General features: G+C 40.6%; 1 long non-coding RNA gene across 2 annotated transcripts in view; it reads left to right on the top strand.

The window, feature by feature from the left end:
• Window positions 1-3760, top strand: part of LOC146868351 (uncharacterized) — a 234327-nt gene extending 230567 nt beyond the window's left edge. For both annotated transcript variants that reach the window (XR_014966203.1, XR_014966204.1), the window contains exon 3: window positions 3672-3760. This is a non-coding gene — a long non-coding RNA (uncharacterized LOC146868351). The remainder of the gene's footprint in view (window positions 1-3671) is intronic.
• The last annotated feature ends 18899 nt before the right edge of the window (window positions 3761-22659 follow it).

The following is a 22659-nucleotide window of genomic DNA, read 5'->3' as shown; positions in this document are numbered from 1 at the left end:
GATGCTCACAGAGGGGTGTCACTGTAGTGTAAATACATCGCAGCAAATGCATGAAGTTACTCTAACTAGAGTATGCCCCATATTCGATCCCTTGTCTCAAGCCTGGACAGGTACCCCACCATCCAAAAGTCTTTAAGACACCAGTACCACCAATAAGGCAGCAGCATCAGGGACAACAGAGGTCTCCACAGCTAGTGAAAGCGAATCGGACAAATCAGTGGAAAACATCCCAGGAGAGGAACATAGCATTCGTCCACTTACTTTTTTAGATGAATATCGGACCCTGCGACGAGGCAAACAAACCACGCGGGAAACCCCAATGCCAAGGACAAGAGGCCAGAGAGGACGTGGACGGGGCAGGGGACGAGGAAACGTAGGAACCGGAGAACAAGACTCAGACAACGGTGGGAGAAGAGGCAGAGGACGTGGCGTCATGGGAAGCAAAAAAAGTCTATTAATGGATATGACAATGGTGAACAAAACTATTACCAATCTCTCGAAAAGACCATTGAGTGACTTAGAAAATTGTACACTTTGTTTGAGACTTTCTTTCTGTCTATCTTACCCCTTTAATTATGTGGAGATTAGGATTGACCTGTTCAAATACACTAGGAAGTTTAAGCTTAAAAAGTGGCATAAACTTAGGGGACCCTATGTCCGCAAAGTCACTAGCACTCTTCCCATCAGCGACAGCACTGAGTTTAATATAGGGGACATAGACACACTCATTACCATGATTGAGTTGGGTGACACTGAGTTGATCCCAGAACAGGATACCAACCCCACTCAGTTACTTGATGAGTTATAGATATCCACCGATGCCTCTGCATCGTCAGGTTTCAGACCCAAATCATTCTTTTTACCCATTCTCCCCCATGATAACATTGATACCTTCCACGACTGTGTGAGCAACGCATTTAACAACCTCAGACACAGGCGCAAGGGAGCACACAACATAAGAGGGATGAATCTCACACACAACCAGAGGGCTGCTCTCAAGAGCCTCACAGAAGAAGACAACATTGTCATTCGCACTGCAGACAAGGGTGGCAATGTTGTCATCCTGGACCGAGAACTCTATCTGGAGGGAGCTTCCAGACAGCTTGACGATATTAAACTCTACATTCCCATTGGTTTTGACGTGTATAACAAGAGCATCACGACCATTTGGGATAATCTCACCACATGGAAGAACAAGGGTTTGCTGGAATGGGAGGAGTACAGCTACCTCAAGAAAGATCACCCTATACTCCCGGTATTGTACCTTCTACCGGAGGTACACAAGGACCCAGTTTAACCTCCCTGGCGTCCCATAGTGTCATCTAGGGGCAGTGTAGCTGAACATGTCTGCAAGTACGTGGACCACTTTCTGAGAGATCATGTCATCAGACTCCCCAGCTATCTTAGGGACACCAAGGACTTTCTGTACAAATCAAAGATTTACAGTGGGATGAGGACTGTTGGTTCATCACGCTTGATGTACTCAGCCTCTACACCATTATTGACCACCAACAGGGACTAGAGGCATGTAGGCATTTCCTCAACAGCAGACCAGTGAGATTCCGGGAACATAGTCAGATGCTGTTGGACATGACAGAATTCTGTCTAACAACATCTTCATGTTCAACGGCATCCTGTTCAGACAAACGACTGGTACTGCGATGGGATCTTGCTTTGCTCCCAGTTTTGCCAACCTGTTCATGGGGCACTGGGAGGAGGGCATCTTCACCAATCCTGCTCTCCAAAATGACCTGAAACACGTGTCAGTGTGGCTACGCTACATTGACGACCTGTTTATCGTTTGGAGAGGGCCAGAGAAAGGGGCGCACGAGTTAATCAAGAAACTCAATGTCAATGAGTGCAACATTGTACTCAGTGGCAATGTCTGCAGGAACAAGGCAGAATATCTTGATGTCTGCCTTACCACCAAAGACAACCGGGTACACACCACACTGTACAGGAAAGCCACGGCAGGCAATAGCGTCCTTCATGCCCTCAGCAGCCATCCTGAGTCTCTCAAATTGAGCATCCCGTATGGAGAACTGCTGACGGCGAAAAGGAACTGTAACACTGAGGAAGGATACCAGCACGAAAGCAACAACATCACTGACCGCTTCCAGCAGAGAGGCTACTGGGTACTTACACAAGCCAAACAAAGGGCCGACAATGTAGACAGGGCACAGACCATCTCTGAGGAACCCACTACCCTGACAGACACTGAGGAGAGTAACACCAGAGTGATCATGACATCTATTACCGACTCCAAGGATATCAAAGATATTCTATGTAAAAACTGGGCCATTCTCAAATCTGACAACATCATAGGGAAGACCATTCCTGATAGACCCAGTATAGCGTACAGAAGAGGTAGGAATGTCAGGGATATGCTAGTGAGGAGTGACATAACCATCTATCCTCGACGGCATGAACACGGTCTCAAAGGGTTTTTTCCTTGCGGCCGCTGTAAGGGTTGTAGGAAAGCAGGTTTCGCAAGCAGGTTGAGTACAATGGTGTTCGCAAGGAGATAACCCAATTCCTCACATGCAGCTCTTCCTTTGTAGTCTATTGCATTGAATGCACGTGTAAGCTGTGGTATATTGGCAGCACCAGCCTCATGGCCAGGAAACGCATCCTTGAACACAGCAGGGCCATCACTAACAATGACCCCAAATACCGAAACCGGTCCTAGGATGCTTGTTTCCTGTCCAGGGAAGACCTGGCTTGGCAGTTCGGGCTGGACTGGTCCCATGAGGTACAGGATCAAGACTGATTTGCATTTGGCTGGGTTCAAACTGGAACAGCATGGTGAGCAAAAAAACGATGTATTTAGGCCCAGATCTCTGTACTGGATTGAATGTATGACATTGTTCTTCATTCTGTCCATCAACTGTTGTTTTTGCATTTGTCACCCCGAGTGGGAAGGGTATGCCCAGACGTGGGTCCTGTGCTCTCCATGCCACTGGAATCAAGCTATCCTGGCTGAAGAGGGGTGAAACCCCGAAACCGGTCCTAGGATGCTTGTTTTCAGTCCAGGGAGGACCTGGCTTGGCAGTTCGGGCTGGACTGGTCCCATGAGGTACAGGATCAAGACTGATTTGCATATGGCTGGGTTCAAACTGGAAGGGCATGGTGAGCAAAAAAACGATGGATTTAGGCCCAGATCTCTGTACTGGGTTGAATGTATGACATTGTTCTGCATTCTGTCCATCAACTGTTGTTTTTGCATTTGTCACCCCAAATACCCAGTAGCACGACATTTCCGAGAGAAACACTTCTCCAACACTTCTGATATGAATTTCTTTATCCTGGAACAGATTGACCGCAACCCCAGGGGAGGTGACAGGGTGCTTATACTGAGACAACAACAGTTGAAATGCATCATTGACTTTCAAGCCAAGTGTCCGAGTGGGCTCAATCAGGAAGAGGAGCTAGCAGTGCACCTGGAAGATAAATAGGGGTCATCTGCAGGTAGTTAGGTGGATTACAGCCTTGTCAACACACATGGGGGCCTGTCACTTTTACCTCTTTTGCCGCTTTTGCTAGTCATCTCATACTCCTCGTCACACAATAGTTAACTACATGTGATACATTGATTTGTTCACTGTTCAGTTCAATCTTCTGACTGACATGGGCAGCATTTTAATTTTTTGTTTTCTCTGTTTGTTTTACAGGAGGAAAGGAAGGGGCCCTCTCACCTGTACTCTCCTGCACGGGCCTCCTACCCTTTTCCCCGTGAGCACAATCTTTCACTATGATTTTATTGGCTGATTCTTAAAGACTTTTGGAAGGTGTGGTACCTGTCCAGGCTTGAGACAAGGGATCAAATGTGGGGCATACTCTAGTTAGAGTAACTTCATGCATTTGCTGCGATGTATTCACACTACAGTGACACCCCTCTGTGAGCATCACTGGCTTATGGACACTAGCCAATATTTATTCCGGTGGATCACGACAAGGGGATGGCGATTCCCCTTGATACTAACCAGGTCTATTTTGTATTGGCTGTCTGCTCTCTGGTGAGACAGTTGCCTACTTGTAGACTCCTTTGCACTATGTGGCGACATCCGTGTCTGCCTTGGGCACTTGCCCGCTATTGTTAGTTTAACTGTTTCTGACTCCCTGACACCCTGCCCGTTCTCTCATCCAGCTTGTTCACGTTCGGGACGAACAATAAAGCTGGCATGTCTTCAACATTGCCCATTCACACCATGCGGGGGAAATTACGCGGCATTCTAGCCCTGGGGCTTGTCTCGGCAATTCTCAATGACACTGTGGCACTTATTTGCTTTGTATTAAACATTACTGATGATGATTGCATTTTGTATTACATATGTTTCACATGCGTTAGGTGCCACACTGAGAACCCAGATATTTTAACATACTGCTCAGCCAGCTGGTTACATATATAACTTTACGAGGGAGTTACTCATGCATGTACAGAATGGTGTAATGTATATCACACTTCAGGCATCCACCACTCCAATATGTCTGCCAATAACATGATGCGATAATGTCCTTTGTTTGTGTTCACTATGAGTACTTCTTTCACTGGTTGTGCCTTGCACGTTTCACATGAACAAGGTTTCGTCAGATTTGAAAGCGCCACACGCAGTGTGATTTCTTCCTTTTTATTGGCGAACTGCAGGGTAATAACACAGCTGTTCCAGCACAATACACCCTTTGTCACTAAACGCGTTTCAGGAATCTTTTCCCTTGTTCACTAGCAAGGCATCGTGGAGAACAGGTAGGCAAACAGTAACGCCGCACTCGCAGTGAATTTATCAGTCCCGCCCCAGTGGGCGTGTTCACACAGTGAATTTTGGTCTTGGAAGTTCTTAACCCACAGGGGATGCCTCCATACTACTCCTAATATTGTCTCTTACCACAATGGGTTTGCAGGAAACATGCCAGGTTGCTGTCCCGCATACTTAGCGTCCTACCAACTGGACACGCTGCTCCTTCAGCACCTTGTTCATCATCGGTGCAGTGGATTGAATGTATATTATGCCTGCTTCTGGTCTTGATGCAGATCTCATTACAAGAAGGGATAATCTATCTCGGAGTGCGTCTTCTTTCAGGGCAACCCTTTTTTTAAATAAATATATATATATATATATATATATATATATATATATATATATATATATATATATATATATATATATATATATATAATTCTCATTAGTAAAATGTGTTCAATGTCATTGTTGAGTCTATTTTGTGGAACATATGTTTACTATGTCGTTTTAATAGGCTCAACAATTACATTGGACAAATTATTCTTATGAGAATTACACAAATACAAATAGAAAGAATAAAAATACAGTGCTTGTTTACACAACCATGTTGTTAAGCATTTATGTACAATATTGAGTGGAGTCCATGGTTAGTATGAACATAAGTTCGAGTGTCAAACATTGTGCATACAGATACCACAATACATTTCAGTAGCAATTTGCGCTGTTACATAAGCCAAACGAATGCTAAGGCAACAGCGTATTATGATGTGAGACACATCTGTACAGCGCTTATGACAGCCGCTTATAAAGTTAAATGAATCACTGACATAATATCGATGACAAAAATATAGATGTAAAAAATATCGATGTGAAAATATTGATAGTCAAAATATCTACATCCTATATTTAAAATGTAAATAACAAAAATATCGGAAAAAAATAGATGTAAAAAATATCGAAACCCAAAATATCGTTTTTTTATATATAAAAAATAATGTTAAAACACTTATATTCTAAAATGAACTAAAAAAAGAATTACTTAAATATAATAAACATTAAAAAATATAATACATTTAATTAAAAAGATTTAAACAGAGATATATAACATTAAATATATAAATGTATATGTACTTTAAAAAAAATGAATAACTTTAATTTATTTAAAAATATTATAAATATATAAAAACTATATAATATATATATATATACACCTAAAACATAAAATATAATAATAAAAACATTATATCATAAAATAAAATACTAAAATATTTATACATTTTTAAACTTACATTTTGCACTCCATTGAGTGCAACAGTAGGAATATTGTTGAATAGTGTAGGGGCAAAAACTTAGGGGCCTATTATCTTGGCGGGCGGATTGCCACCGGCCAACCGACAGTTGCGGTCCGCCTGCCAAAACTCACCACAGGGCGGCCTTTTTCCCCCGTCACATTAGCATGGCGGGGGGGTACCGCGGCAGACGGAAAGATCGTCCGCCGCTTTTCCGCCCGCAGGCAATTGTCACAATTGCCTGCCGGGCGGAAAAGGCCCACAAAATGGTGGCGGTGCTTTGCAGGCACCGCCATCCATATTATGATGGGTGCGTTAGAATGCCTCTCCGCCTTGGAAAAGCAAGCAGTCTTTGGTTTGGGGGGTCGTTGTGGGCCCCCGGGTGTTGGGGGTGTGGGGGTGCACATGGGGGGTACCCATGGTACCCCCTTCATTGGCATGCACAAGGTGGCAGGCACCGCGCGATGTGTGTTATGTTGTGCATGCCAATGCACAGCATTCCTTTTTAATATTGTACTGGGTGCTGCTTACTTGGGCCCCTTACTATTCTTACTGCAATTACTACAACAGTAGGGAAAGTGTTGGATAGCGTAGGGGTAAAAATTACTATTCCCACTCCAGTGAGTTCAACTGTAAAAAAAAGTGTTGGATAGCATAGGGGTAAAGATTACTTTTCCCTCTCCATTGAGTGCAACAGTAGGGAAAGTGTTGGAGAGCGGAGGGGTAAAAATTACTATTGCCACTCTAGTGAGTGCAACAGTAGGGAAAGTGTTGGATAGCGGAGGGGAAAAAATTACTAGTCCCACTCAAGAGAGTGCAACAGTGGAGAAAGTGTTGTATTGCGTAGGGGTAAAAATCACTATGCCCACTCCAGAGAGTGCAACAGTAGGGAAAGTATTGGATAGCGGAGGGGTAAAAATTACTATTCCCAATCCAGACAGTGCAACAGTAGGGAAAGAGTTGGATAGCGGAGGGGGAAAAATTACTATTCCCACTCCAGAGAGAGCAATAATAGGGAAAGTGTGGGATAGCATAGGGTTAAAATGAATATTTCCCAAAAATGAAAAGAAAAAGAAAAAAGAAAGAAAATACCAGTAATCAGTTACTCGAATAGACTGCACTCTTTTTTTAAACAAGCTGATTCCTCTGGGTTTACCTTTCTGAATCTAGAGGAATGTTAAATCCTTGGTCTCCAAATCCATTCTAACCGGCTCATTTTTTGACTGCTAAGACTGTAATTACTTGGCAAAAGGTCCAAATTAGATTTGGCTATCAAAATAAGCCTGGTTTTTTTTGGAGTTTTTGCAGATTGTAAACTTCATTAAAAAATACAATCTAACATCAAGTGGGGCGCCAATTAATCAGGTGAATGCCTTATATAAAATGAAATTAAAGGGGGTAGGAAACTGGTACTCTCTATTGAACAAATGCAAGACACTCCCCTTGGTTGAAGAATTTCTTGGTAAAGTAACCCGGGAAACTAATTGCTCCTTTTCCCACCAGGAATGGCAGTTAATAGCCCAGGTAGGATGTAAGGCCCTAAGAGCAGCCAACTTTAAAAGGATGGCCTTCTTGTCCAGGTGGCTGGCCTATTATACCCCGAAAACTTTAAATAAACGTCATGCAGAAGTAGAAAATAAATGTTTTTGATGCCAGACCCAAGGTGAGGGAGACTGGCTACACATATTCTTCACGTGCCTAAAGCTTGAAGCTTTCTGGTGTAAGATCTTTATCTCAATAAGTCAGGCAATCAAAAAGAAGATAGACTCCGAGGCAGAAGTAGCTCTTTTTGGAATTTCTAAAGTGAGGGCAAACTTGACCAAAGCAGAAGAAACATACATAGCAATTTGCTCTATAGTGGCTCGTTCCTTAATTCTCCAAAATTGGAGATCTGTAGAAGTACCATGCTATTTTAAATGGTTAAATAAAATACAAAAGACAAGAAGGTTTGAAGAAGCATATGCCAAGAGGGCCGGTTCAATTAAGAAATTTACAGCTGTGTGGGGTTTTTTGGATCAAATGCGAGATAATGTCAGAAGTGAAGCATTTTAGTACGTGGCATTTTTTTGTCCCCATATTTAGGGGAGCATTTTCATGCCGCCATCTGCAGCATGGGTATTAAGCTCGCAATGTCCGTTGCCGGTTTGGGTCATTGTTGCTCTTCAGCATTTCTGTGGATTATGGATAGAAGTGATCATGTATTTTAGCCAGTAGTGATCTTTAGGTTGTAATAATGTTAATAGTGTTTAGTAACTTTGTATATAGCACTTTATGTTCCCATAAATAAGGGAAGGCACGGTTGCACTTTAATGTCTAGCACTTTTACAGATTGCATTTTCTGTCCCTAAATTTAATGGAAGTAATTATAGCACGTGAGTACTTTAGGGAATGAACTCTGTCGTGGGTAGTAGGTCCTGGTCGCTTGGTTAAAAAACTATCATATGGCCCTGCCGGAATCTCGGCATCCCTTTTTTTCTTTTTTTTTTTAAAAAAGAAGGGAAAGGAAAGAAAAGGGAAGAAGGGAAGGAAAGAAGAAGGAAAAAAAAAGAAACAAATATTCTGATTAATTGATATGTTTATGTATTTATATGGGTTCCAGCCGACAAATGAAAAAGAATGTACATTAATGTAAATTGCTGTTTTTTTTTTACTCCTGATGACTAATGAATTGTTGGTATTGTTTTCCTGCTCTGCTCAACAAAAAGAAAAAGAAACAAAATACCAACTACAATAAGAAATTGTTAATAACACAAAAATAAAAAACATATAAAAATATAATCAATTAAAAACAGAAAAATATTTTAATGTTAAAAAGTACTAAAAATTAATTACAAACCTTAATTTACAGAAGTTTAAAAAACATTTTACAAACAAATAACTATATTTAATATAAATTAATTGTAATCTAAAAATGAATTATTAATGATTTTAAAAAAAATTACTTCACACCATATTCCCCTACAAATGCACAAAAGGCTCCTACATAATTGACAAGTAGCAGCTAGCAGTCCCTTGAACTCACATATATTAAAAACAATGTAAATTTATGAAGATAGTCACTGTACTCAAAATTAAGTTAATCAACCATGTACATTTATTTTATAAAAACATATTTTTGATCACATTTAAAAACATACCTATATATTCATTGCTTTTCCAATATACATCCTAAATCTAATTACATACAATATTTCATGACTAACCTGTATATACAAAGAATTTTAAACTGAATAGCACATTTATCTTACACATAACAGATAATAAAACCTTTACACGCCCCTATTTTACACCCACATCACAGAGAGAATACAACATAAAAAAGACACTCTACTTTGTCATACAGTATACATCCAATTTAGGGCAATTGAGAGGATTAAACACTTGTAAGATCTTGACCCGTTTATCCTATCAAGTGGATATCCGTTTCTTTGGATTGTATTTGTTCTATGCGTCGACGCGTTTCGATGGGCTTACTTTCTGCCACTATCTTTATCAAGACCCATAATCAATGTTTTTTTCTCTCATTCAGTGTTGGATTTATGTTCAACTCTGGAAAGAAGAAAATTTTGTTTAATTAATAAGTTAAGATGGATTGTCCCTTTAATCTATTTCGACAGCGTTATTGCTGGACTGTGCCTTAGCCCTAATGTTGATGTTATTGCATCTTGACACCTGGAATTACCCAAGTTCTAGACCATAGTCCCTGCCACTTCTATTGCTTGCTTTCTTTTATAACATGTACTAATCTTTCCACTTCATTTTGTGTTGATACTGTCTCTACTCATAGATGTTCTCACCTGAGTATATTGCTCCTAGTTTCTTTTTCGCGCAACCTCTTGCAGATGGTTGGATGATACTTCTTGTGTAGCAGCAATTATTAATCCTCCTTCTTCTTTAGGCTATATATGATCTGGAAAGTATTTAAATTCCCTTATTATCGTTACCTTTTTTCCTCACTTTATTCAACTGCCTCACTCTACATCTTTCCTCTATGGGCAATATTAGATTTTCATTCTTACCGATAGATTTATTTAGAACTGCTCGTCTTATTCCGGAAACAGGCTACGGTTCTAGCTCTTGTTCGTTTGGCCCCGTTATTGTTGTCGATCTACAATAGATATGTGTTGCTTTAATATCTCTACTTTATTTCACCTCGTAGGCCCACTAACTATTTCGAAAAAGAACTTTTTCGTACCTTTTTCTTCCCTTTGTGGTTTGGCCCGCATGTAATTATTTTTGCTTCGACTTGTAAGTGGATACAATTGCGGCTATTACGAGGTCCTGAAATTACTGAAGCGTCCTCCCTGTTTTACACTTCCCTGTTAAAAAATAAAAAGAGGGGAGTTTTTGCAATTAATATCGATTACCCGTAAGGAGTATACCCCATTTTTTAGTCTTTCAAAAAACCCTCGTTTTAATTTCCTATTACAGCGAAAGATTACATCATTTCACTGTTCGTATTTCCCTCGTTCTTCTCACCTTAGCAATGCCGATAACACGCGTCCATGCGGGGGTCCTTCCTTGATGCGGTCTATGATAACCGCCATTGTTACCAGATGTCCTCTATTTATTTTGACAGAGTCCCTTTCTCATTGGTTATTTTGGTCCTGTGACTTGTTATAAGCCAATCACCACTCCTCATTCACGTGGTTTGTGGTAATTTGTATGTTAGCTCGCTGCTCATACGCTCGTTCCAACCTAATGTGTACTAAAACGTGGAACCCCATTCGTTGGTTCTAGCGTCCCCGCCTTCTTCTCGTGATCATGTTTCATTCATTCTATTTATTTATTATTTCGAGGGTAGTTTCAATAAAACTTTACGAATTTCTTAGGTTTGTTCCGTTTGACGCTACAAAGAGAAAAAAAACCCGCTATTGTTGGTTTTATTATCACCTACATTTTCCTATTTTTTTCTCTTTCCCGTTGTTTATGACATGCTCCTGGTTCTCCCTTTCCCTAATGTAAATGTGTGTCTACTCTCCCTTCGTAATTATGGACACGTTGTATAGATTGTCCAAATTAATCTTTACGCGGAATCTTTATCACCTTCCAGGATCTTCCACCTATTTGCACCTATGTAGAAGGGAAGCCGGGTGACCATTACCGAATCGTGTTGATAACCCATATCGTCATACACTATACATTCTTCAGAGGAGAGGGTCAGAATCATATTTCAAATGTTTCAAAAAAAAGGTTTTTATCTTGCGATGATACTCATCCAATCTTCCTTGGAATTAAGGCCTCTATCCACTGTATTCAAATAGCACATGAACCATTGTTCACGTTGTTTTCTCCGGGTATTGGGATCACCTCCTCTTCTGTTTACTTGTATTTTTTCTAAGATGAACCATTGGAAATCATTATAATCATGTTTGTATTTGCTATAATGATCTGTGAGTGGAGCCTTATCTTTCATGTTCCTAATTGCAGACCTATGTTCACACAGGCGAGTACGGAGCTCCCTGCCTGTCTCCCCTACATAGCCCAAACCGCACGGGCAGATGAGGAGATAAACAACATTTTTGCTACGGCAATTATTCAATGTTTTCGCCGATATGATCTTTTGATTATGTGTAATGCTTTTACCTTCTAAGCATTGTGCACAAGCCAAACAGGAGCCACATTTGTAATTCCCTTTGGCTCTTTCACCTGCCAGCGTAGTTTGATTTTCATGAGTCTGTTTATAAGTCTTCACTAGGGAATTACGAATTGTTTTGTTACGTCTAAATGAGAAAAGAGGTTTTTCTAATCTGTGTTCTGATTCATAGTTAAGAATTTTCCAATTTCTATTGACTATGTTTTTGATCTTATTACTTATGTTGGAAAATTGTGATACAAAGACAATTCTGCCACTTGATATGTCTTTCTTGTTTTTATTCTTGTTGGTCTCTAGTAGACATTCTCGGTTGTAAAACCTCGCTCTTTTTAAAGAATGTTTGATTAGCTTTTTGGGATATCCCAAAAAGATAATATCCCCTTTGGGGAATTTTTAAGACTGAGACGAAATTGCACTACTTTGGATGACTTCTATCGCCATGCGGAAATCCTAACAAATAAACTAAAAGCAAGAGGATATCCCAAAAAGCTAATCAAACATTCTTTAAAAATTTTCCAACATAAGTAATAAGATCAAAAACATAGTCAATAGAAATTGGAAAATTCTTAACTATGAATCAGAACACAGATTAGAAAAACCTCTTTTCTCATTTAGACGTAACAAAACAATTCGTAATTCCCTAGTGAAGACTTATAAACAGACTCATGAAAATCAAACTACGCTGGCAGGTGAAAGAGCCAAAGGGAATTACAAATGTGGCTCCTGTTTGGCTTGTGCACAATGCTTAGAAGGTAAAAGCATTACACATAATCAAAAGATCATATCGGCGAAAACATTGAATAATTGCCGTAGCAAAAATGTTGTTTATCTCCTCATCTGCCCGTGCGGTTTGGGCTATGTAGGGGAGACAGGCAGGGAGCTCCGTACTCGCCTGTGTGAACATAGGTCTGCAATTAGGAACATGAAAGATAAGGCTCCACTCACAGATCATTATAGCAAATACAAACATGATTATAATGATTTCCAATGGTTCATCTTAGAAAAAATACAAGTAAACAGAAGAGGAGGTGATCCCAATACCCGGAGAAAACAACGTGAACAATGGTTCATGTGCTATTTGAATACAGTGGATAGAGGCCTTAATTCCAAGGAAGATTGGATGAGTATCATCGCAAGATAAAAACCTTTTTTTTGAAACATTTGAAATATGATTCTGACCCTCTCCTCTGAAGAATGTATAGTGTATGACGATATGGGTTATCAACACGATTCGGTAATGGTCACCCGGCTTCCCTTCTACATAGGTGCAAATAGGTGGAAGATCCTGGAAGGTGATAAAGATTCCGCGTAAAGATTAATTTGGACAATCTATACAACGTGTCCATAATTACGAAGGGAGAGTAGACACACATTTACATTAGGGAAAGGGAGAACCAGGAGCATGTCATAAACAACGGGAAAGAGAAAAAAATAGGAAAATGTAGGTGATAATAAAACCAACAATAGCGGGTTTTTTTTCTCTTTGTAGCGTCAAACGGAACAAACCTAAGAAATTCGTAAAGTTTTATTGAAACTACCCTCGAAATAATAAATAAATAGAATGAATGAAACATGATCACGAGAAGAAGGCGGGGACGCTAGAACCAACGAATGGGGTTCCACGTTTTAGTACACATTAGGTTGGAACGAGCGTATGAGCAGCGAGCTAACATACAAATTACCACAAACCACGTGAATGAGGAGTGGTGATTGGCTTATAACAAGTCACAGGACCAAAATAACCAATGAGAAAGGGACTCTGTCAAAATAAATAGAGGACATCTGGTAACAATGGCGGTTATCATAGACCGCATCAAGGAAGGACCCCCGCATGGACGCGTGTTATCGGCATTGCTAAGGTGAGAAGAACGAGGGAAATACGAACAGTGAAATGATGTAATCTTTCGCTGTAATAGGAAATTAAAACGAGGGTTTTTTGAAAGACTAAAAAATGGGGTATACTCCTTACGGGTAATCGATATTAATTGCAAAAACTCCCCTCTTTTTATTTTTTAACAGGGAAGTGTAAAACAGGGAGGACGCTTCAGTAATTTCAGGACCTCGTAATAGCCGCAATTGTATCCACTTACAAGTCGAAGCAAAAATAATTACATGCGGGCCAAACCACAAAGGGAAGAAAAAGGTACGAAAAAGTTCTTTTTCGAAATAGTTAGTGGGCCTACGAGGTGAAATAAAGTAGAGATATTAAAGCAACACATATCTATTGTAGATCGACAACAATAACGGGGCCAAACGAACAAGAGCTAGAACCGTAGCCTGTTTCCGGAATAAGACGAGCAGTTCTAAATAAATCTATCGGTAAGAATGAAAATCTAATATTGCCCATAGAGGAAAGATGTAGAGTGAGGCAGTTAAATAAAGTGAGGAAAAAAAAGTAACGATAATAAGGGAATTTAAATACTTTCCAGATCATATATAGCCTAAAGAAGAAGGAGGATTAATAATTGCTGCTACACAAGAAGTATCATCCAACCATCTGCAAGAGGTTGCGCGAAAAAGAAACTAGGAGCAATATACTCAGGTGAGAACATCTATGAGTAGAGACAGTATCAACACAAAATGAAGTGGAAAGATTAGTACATGTTATAAAAGAAAGCAAGCAATAGAAGTGGCAGGGACTATGGTCTAGAACTTGGGTAATTCCAGGTGTCAAGATGCAATAACATCAACATTAGGGCTAAGGCACAGTCCAGCAATAACGCTGTCGAAATAGATTAAAGGGACAATCCATCTTAACTTATTAATTAAACAAAATTTTCTTCTTTCCAGAGTTGAACATAAATCCAACACTGAATGAGAGAAAAAAACATTGATTATGGGTCTTGATAAAGATAGTGGCAGAAAGTAAGCCCATCGAAACGCGTCGACGCATAGAACAAATACAATCCAAAGAAACGGATATCCACTTGATAGGATAAACGGGTCAAGATCTTACAAGTGTTTAATCCTCTCAATTGCCCTAAATTGGATGTATACTGTATGACAAAGTAGAGTGTCTTTTTTATGTTGTATTCTCTCTGTGATGTGGGTGTAAAATAGGGGCGTGTAAAGGTTTTATTATCTGTTATGTGTAAGATAAATGTGCTATTCAGTTTGAAATTCTTTGTATATACAGGTTAGTCATGAAATATTGTATGTAATTAGATTTAGGATGTATATTGGAAAAGCAATGAATATATAGGTATGTTTTTAAATGTGATCAAAAATATGTTTTTATAAAATAAATGTACATGGTTGATTAACTTAATTTTGAGTACAGTGACTATCTTCATAAATTTACATTGTTTTTAATATATGTGAGTTCAAGGGACTGCTAGCTGCTACTTGGAAAAGTACCCTATTCCCTTGAATTTGACAAGGGGTCTCTCTCTATCTTTAAACACTCCTACATAATTGACACCATTAACATATTTAACAATTAATTATAATAAACAAACAATTAATCGTTAAAAAATAATTATTTACTTTATTCACAATAAATTACTTCCCACCCTAATCCCCTATACACCCACAACTAACTCCCCAAAAAAATAAAACAATTTACATAATTAATTAATTAAATTTAATAACCAATTAATATTTAATTATTAAAAATGTAATGATAAATACTAATACATTAAAATTAATTACTTTATTATAATTAAATTACTTCCCACCGTATTCCCTATAAACCCCAAACCCGCTCCCAAAATAAATAACACAATTTACATAATTATCAATTAATTAATAAAATGTGATAGCCAATTATTTATTAATTAATATTTTTTTAAATAAATACTAACAAATTATAATTATTAATTATTTTATTATAATTAAATTACTTCCCACCCTATTCCCCTTTAAACCCACAACCGGCTACAGAACTAATATACGCAAAATTGAATTGACATAAAATTAACCACTTCTAAAAATTTCACACATACATACAAAAAACAGCTATACTAATGCAAAAAACATTAGATCACCTACTTTTAACATGCATACTAAAATACAGAACACTAATATAAATATCGATATTATTAACAATGATATTACAAAAAACGATATTTTGTTACCTTGAAGTCGATATGCTGGTCACCGATATTCTTGAAGTCGATATTCTGCCACTTCGATATTTCCAAATCGATATTCTGGCGCTCCGATATTCCAGATTCCATATTCTGGTGCCGATTACGATCCGGTAAAAACCGGGTACGAACCGTCGGTCGGAGCGTTTTCTCCGTCCGACTCGTACCCGGTCGTAAAACTTTACAAACATGGAATTACGATTCGCACGGAAACACCATTTCCGTACGAATCGTAAAAAACACCGACCGACGAAAATATACATACGAATGTGATCCGGGAATGCTGCGACGTGACGTCGGGACGCTTTCAGGCAGCGTTTCACGACCCAGGAACCACGATTCGAACCGACAGCAGTCCAGACGGCAATATTTTCACAGCACCCAAAAAGTGCCGGAAAAGCGAAGTACGTCGCGAAACGACCAGAGTAGGTGGCCCGGTACGCGCCGTACCCCCCCCCCGCCCCCGTACGTACGCGCCGACCCCCCCCAGCCCCCGTATGTACGTGCCAACCCCCCCAGCCCCCGTACGTACGCGCCGACCCCCCCAGCCCCCGTATGTATGCGCCGACCCCCCACGTGTATGTACACCCTTGTACGTTCGAGTCGTACCCCCCCCGTGTATGTACACCCGTGTACGTGTCGAACCCCCCCGTGTATGTACACCCATGTACGTTCGAGTCGTACCCCCACCCGTGTATGTACGGTGCGTACCCCCAGCGCTACGGGGGTACAACTCGAACGTACACGGGTGTACATACACGGGGGGTTCGACACGTACAAGGGTGTACATACACGGGGGGTTCGACACGTACACGGGTGTACATACACGGGGGGTCGGCGCGTACATACGGGGGCTGGGGGGGTCGACTCAAACGTACGGGGGCTGGGGGGGTCGGCGCGTACGTACGGGGGCTGGGGGGGTCGACTCGAACGTACGGGGGCTGGGGGGGGTCGGCGCATACATACGGGGGCTGGGGGGGGTCGGCGCGTACATACGGGGGCTGGGGGTGGGGTCGGCGCGTACGTACGGGGGCTGGGGGGGGGGTCGGCGCGTATGCGGGCACATGTCTCCATGGTTGCTATGGGAGTTGGGTGCGGACGGTATTTTTTCCATACGGTTGTAACATCGGACGCACGGGATGGATCGTAATTCCGCGGTCGGACTTCACTTTTCACATTTGTACGGGAAATCGTCCGTGGACGTGTTGGACACATTTTACGACCCGAGGACGTGTGGGGAATAATTCCCAATGCGATTCGTATGGACTTTTTACCATGCGAATCGTAATTGGCAGTTTGTACGGCACTTGTACGATTCGTACGGTAAAAAGACCGGATACGAGTCGTACGTGGAATTTTTTTACCGGATCGTAATCGGCACCTCTGTCTGTGCACCAAAGTTAAACGCAGTGTGATCACAAGGTTAGAGGGTAAAATGTGCACTTTTTGGGCATAGTGCCTTCTGAATGAGCCAAATTGCATGAAATCGGCCTTAGGGTACCATAATGCATTTCAGTGATAACTAGCATTTAGACCGGTGTGAGCAATTCTATGCCGTGAAGCGCTCGAGCTCTGACAACTTAATGAAGCTACAATGTACCAGAGGTTCGCGCTAAGGCACAAAGGGCCCGATGTAGGTAAATATGAAATACCGATTCCTAAATACCGAATTTTACCGATTCGGTATTTAGGAATCGGTATTTCATATGTAGCTAAAAATTCGGTAGAAAATACCGAATCGGTAATATTCGTTATTACCGAATCGGTAATACCGATTCGGTAATAAGGAATCACCTTCCCATTCATTCCTATGGGCCTGGAGGCCCATAGGAATAAATGGGAAGCTATTCACTATTACCGATTCGGTAAATACCGAATCGATAATAGGGGGAGCATATTCAAGGGGGAGCATATTCAAGGGTGGCAGGGTGTCACATTGACACCCTGTTGCACCCCTGAATCGTGCATGTGTGCACATGTGGCGCACATAAATGCCCTAAGGGCATGTATGTCTGCCACATGGCACCTTAAAAAAAGCTAATTATTGCTTTTTTAAAGGTATTCGGTATTTACCACCAACTTGTAGTTGGTGGTAAATAACGAATCCTGAATGCAAAAATGCACTCACTTGAGTGCCTCCTACATAGCTTTTAAGGATTCAGTATTTTACCGATTCCTTAAAATAAGGAATCAGTAAATTACCGAATCCTTAAAACCTGCCTCCTACATTAGAAAGGGCTAAATACCGGTCGGTAACGGGGAAATTACCGATTTTCGGCCGTTACCGACCGGTATTTAGCTACCTACATATGGCCCAAAATGTATGTAGTGCGGGCGCCTCAAATACTATATAATTAGAGCCAATAGTGAATACAGGGCAACTGTTTATTTGGCAGTTGCCATCCATGATGAGTGGCATGTGCCGTGATATGAGTACATGGTGCGTGTGCAGGCTTTAAAATGTACAGTTGTGCACGTCATCCATGATGTGGCTGCTCTTAATTAAGGTTAATCATAGTGGATATATGCTAGAATATATGACGTTGCAATCCATGCAATTACAGCGCATGCTTTTATAACGCAGTTTTTACATCGCATATTATGATGGGTGCGTTAGAATGCCTCTCCGCCTTGGAAAAGCAAGCAGTCTTTGGTTTGGGGGGTCGTTGTGGGCCCCCGGGTGTTGGGGGTGTGGGGGTGCACATGGGGGGTACCCATGGTACCCCCTTCATTGGCATGCACAAGGTGGCAGGCACCGCGCGATGTGTGTTATGTTGTGCATGCCAATGCACAGCATTCCTTTTTAATATTGTACTGGGTGCTGCTTACTTGGGCCCCTTACTATTCTTACTGCAATTACTACAACAGTAGGGAAAGTGTTGGATAGCTTAGGGGTAAAAATTACTATTCCCACTCCAGTGAGTTCAACTGTAAAAAAAAGTGTTGGATAGCATAGGGGTAAAGATTACTTTTCCCTCTCCATTGAGTGCAACAGTAGGGAAAGTGTTGGAGAGCGGAGGGGTAAAAATTACTATTGCCACTCTAGTGAGTGCAACAGTAGGGAAAGTGTTGGATAGCGGAGGGGAAAAAATTACTAGTCCCACTCAAGAGAGTGCAACAGTGGAGAAAGTGTTGTATTGCGTAGGGGTAAAAATCACTATGCCCACTCCAGACAGTGCAACAGTAGGGAAAGAGTTGGATAGCGGAGGGGGAAAAATTACTATTCCCACTCCAGAGAGAGCAATAATAGGGAAAGTGTGGGATAGCATAGGGTTAAAATGAATATTTCCCAAAAATGAAAAGAAAAAGAAAAAAGAAAGAAAATACCAGTAATCAGTTACTCGAATAGACTGCACTCTTTTTTTAAACAAGCTGATTCCTCTGGGTTTACCTTTCTGAATCTAGAGGAATGTTAAATCCTTGGTCTCCAAATCCATTCTAACCGGCTCATTTTTTGACTGCTAAGACTGTAATTACTTGGCAAGAGGTCCAAATTAGATTTGGCTATCAAAATAAGCCTGTTTTTTTTTGGAGTTTTTGCAGATTGTAAACTTCATTAAAAAATACAATCTAACATCAAGTGGGGCGCCAATTAATCAGGTGAATGCCTTATATAAAATGAAATTAAAGGGGGTAGGAAACTGGTACTCTCTATTGAACAAATGCAAGACACTCCCCTTGGTTGAAGAATTTCTTGGTAAAGTAACCCGGGAAACTAATTGCTCCTTTTCCCACCAGGAATGGCAGTTAATAGCCCAGGTAGGATGTAAGGCCCTAAGAGCAGCCAACTTTAAAAGGATGGCCTTCTTGTCCAGGTGGCTGGCCTATTATACCCCGAAAACTTTAAATAAACGTCATGCAGAAGTAGAAAATAAATGTTTTTGATGCCAGACCCAAGGTGAGGGAGACTGGCTACACATATTCTTCACGTGCCTAAAGCTTGAAGCTTTCTGGTGTAAGATCTTTATCTCAATAAGTCAGGCAATCAAAAAGAAGATAGACTCCGAGGCAGAAGTAGCTCTTTTTGGAATTTCTAAAGTGAGGGCAAACTTGACCAAAGCAGAAGAAACATACATAGCAATTTGCTCTATAGTGGCTCGTTCCTTAATTCTCCAAAATTGGAGATCTGTAGAAGTACCATGCTATTTTAAATGGTTAAATAAAATACAAAAGACAAGAAGGTTTGAAGAAGCATATGCCAAGAGGGCCGGTTCAATTAAGAAATTTACAGCTGTGTGGGGTTTTTTGGATCAAATGCGAGATAATGTCAGAAGTGAAGCATTTTAGTACGTGGCATTTTTTTGTCCCCATATTTAGGGGAGCATTTTCATGCCGCCATCTGCAGCATGGGTATTAAGCTCGCAATGTCCGTTGCCGGTTTGGGTCATTGTTGCTCTTCAGCATTTCTGTGGATTATGGATAGAAGTGATCATGTATTTTAGCCAGTAGTGATCTTTAGGTTGTAATAATGTTAATAGTGTTTAGTAACTTTGTATATAGCACTTTATGTTCCCATAAATAAGGGAAGGCACGGTTGCACTTTAATGTCTAGCACTTTTACAGATTGCATTTTCTGTCCCTAAATTTAATGGAAGTAATTATAGCACGTGAGTACTTTAGGGAATGAACTCTGTCGTGGGTAGTAGGTCCTGGTCGCTTGGTTAAAAAACTATCATATGGCCCTGCCGGAATCTCGGCATCCCTTTTTTTCTTTTTTTTTTTAAAAAAGAAGGGAAAGGAAAGAAAAGGGAAGAAGGGAAGGAAAGAAGAAGGAAAAAAAAAGAAACAAATATTCTGATTAATTGATATGTTTATGTATTTATATGGGTTCCAGCCGACAAATGAAAAAGAATGTACATTAATGTAAATTGCTGTTTTTTTTTTACTCCTGATGACTAATGAATTGTTGGTATTGTTTTCCTGCTCTGCTCAACAAAAAGAAAAAGAAACAAAATACCAACTACAATAAGAAATTGTTAATAACACAAAAATAAAAAACATATAAAAATATAATCAATTAAAAACAGAAAAATATTTTAATGTTAAAAAGTACTAAAAATTAATTACAAACCTTAATTTACAGAAGTTTAAAAAACATTTTACAAACAAATAACTATATTTAATATAAATTAATTGTAATCTAAAAATGAATTATTAATGATTTTAAAAAAAATTACTTCACACCATATTCCCCTACAAATGCACAAAAGGCTCCTACATAATTGACACCATTAACATATTTAACAATTAATTATAATAAACAAACAATTAATCGTTAAAAAATAATTATTTACTTTATTCACAATAAATTACTTCCCACCCTAATCCCCTATACACCCACAACTAACTCCCCAAAAAAATAAAACAATTTACATAATTAATTAATTAAATTTAATAACCAATTAATATTTAATTATTAAAAATGTAATGATAAATAGTAATACATTAAAATTAATTACTTTATTATAATGAAATTACTTCCCACCGTATTCCCTATAAACCCCAAACCCGCTCCCAAAATAAATAACACAATTTACATAATTATCAATTAATTAATAAAATGTGATAGCCAATTATTTATTAATTAATATTTTTTTAAATAAATACTAACAAATTATAATTATTAATTATTTTATTATAATTAAATTACTTCCCACCCTATTCCCCTTTAAACCCACAACCGGCTACAGAACTAATATACGCAAAATTGAATTGACATAAAATTAACCACTTCTAAAAATTTCACACATACATACAAAAAACAGCTATACTAATGCAAAAAACATTAGATCACCTACTTTTAACATGCATACTAAAATACAGAACACTAATATAAATATCGATATTATTAACAATGATATTACAAAAAACGATATTTTGTTACCTTGAAGTCGATATGCTGGTCACCGATATTCTTGAAGTCGATATTCTGCCACTTCGATATTTCCAAATCGATATTCTGGCGCTCCGATATTCCAGATTCCATATTCTGGTGCCGATTACGATCCGGTAAAAACCGGGTACGAACCGTCGGTCGGAGCGTTTTCTCCGTCCGACTCGTACCCGGTCGTAAAACTTTACAAACATGGAATTACGATTCGCACGGAAACACCATTTCCGTACGAATCGTAAAAAACACCGACCGACGAAAATATACATACGAATGTGATCCGGGAATGCTGCGACGTGACGTCGGGACGCTTTCAGGCAGCGTTTCACGACCCAGGAACCACGATTCGAGCCGACAGCAGTCCAGACGGCAATATTTTCACAGCACCCAAAAAGAGCCGGAAAAGCGAAGTACGTCGCGAAACGACCAGAGTAGGTGGCCCGGTACGCGCCGTACCCCCCCCCCGCCCCCGTACGTACGCGCCGACCCCCCCCAGCCCCCGTATGTATGTGCCAACCCCCCCAGCCCCCGTACGTACGCGCCGACCCCCCCAGCCCCCGTATGTACGCGCCGACCCCCCCAGCCCCCGTATGTATGCGCCGACCCCCCACGTGTATGTACACCCTTGTACGTTCGAGTCGTACCCCCCCCGTGTATGTACACCCGTGTACGTGTCGAACCCCCCCGTGTATGTACACCCATGTACGTTCGAGTCGTACCCCCACCCGTGTATGTACGGTGCGTACCCCCAGCGCTACGGGGGTACAACTCGAACGTACACGGGTGTACATACACGGGGGGTTCGACACGTACAAGGGTGTACATACACGGGGGGTTCGACACGTACACGGGTGTACATACACGGGGGGTCGGCGCGTACATACGGGGGCTGGGGGGGTCGACTCAAACGTACGGGGGCTGGGGGGGTCGGCGCGTACGTACTGGGGCTGGGGGGGTCGACTCGAACGTATGGGGGCTGGGGGGGGTCGGCGCATACATACGGGGGCTGGGGGGGGTCGGCGCGTACATACGGGGGCTGGGGGTGGGGTCGGCGCGT

Source organism: Triturus cristatus, chromosome 1_2 (assembly GCF_964204655.1).
Source record: "Triturus cristatus chromosome 1_2, aTriCri1.1, whole genome shotgun sequence".
Taxonomy (NCBI): domain Eukaryota; kingdom Metazoa; phylum Chordata; class Amphibia; order Caudata; family Salamandridae; genus Triturus; species Triturus cristatus.
Note: the sequence above shows the minus strand (reverse complement) of the source record. Positions and strands in the feature narration are given on the sequence as shown.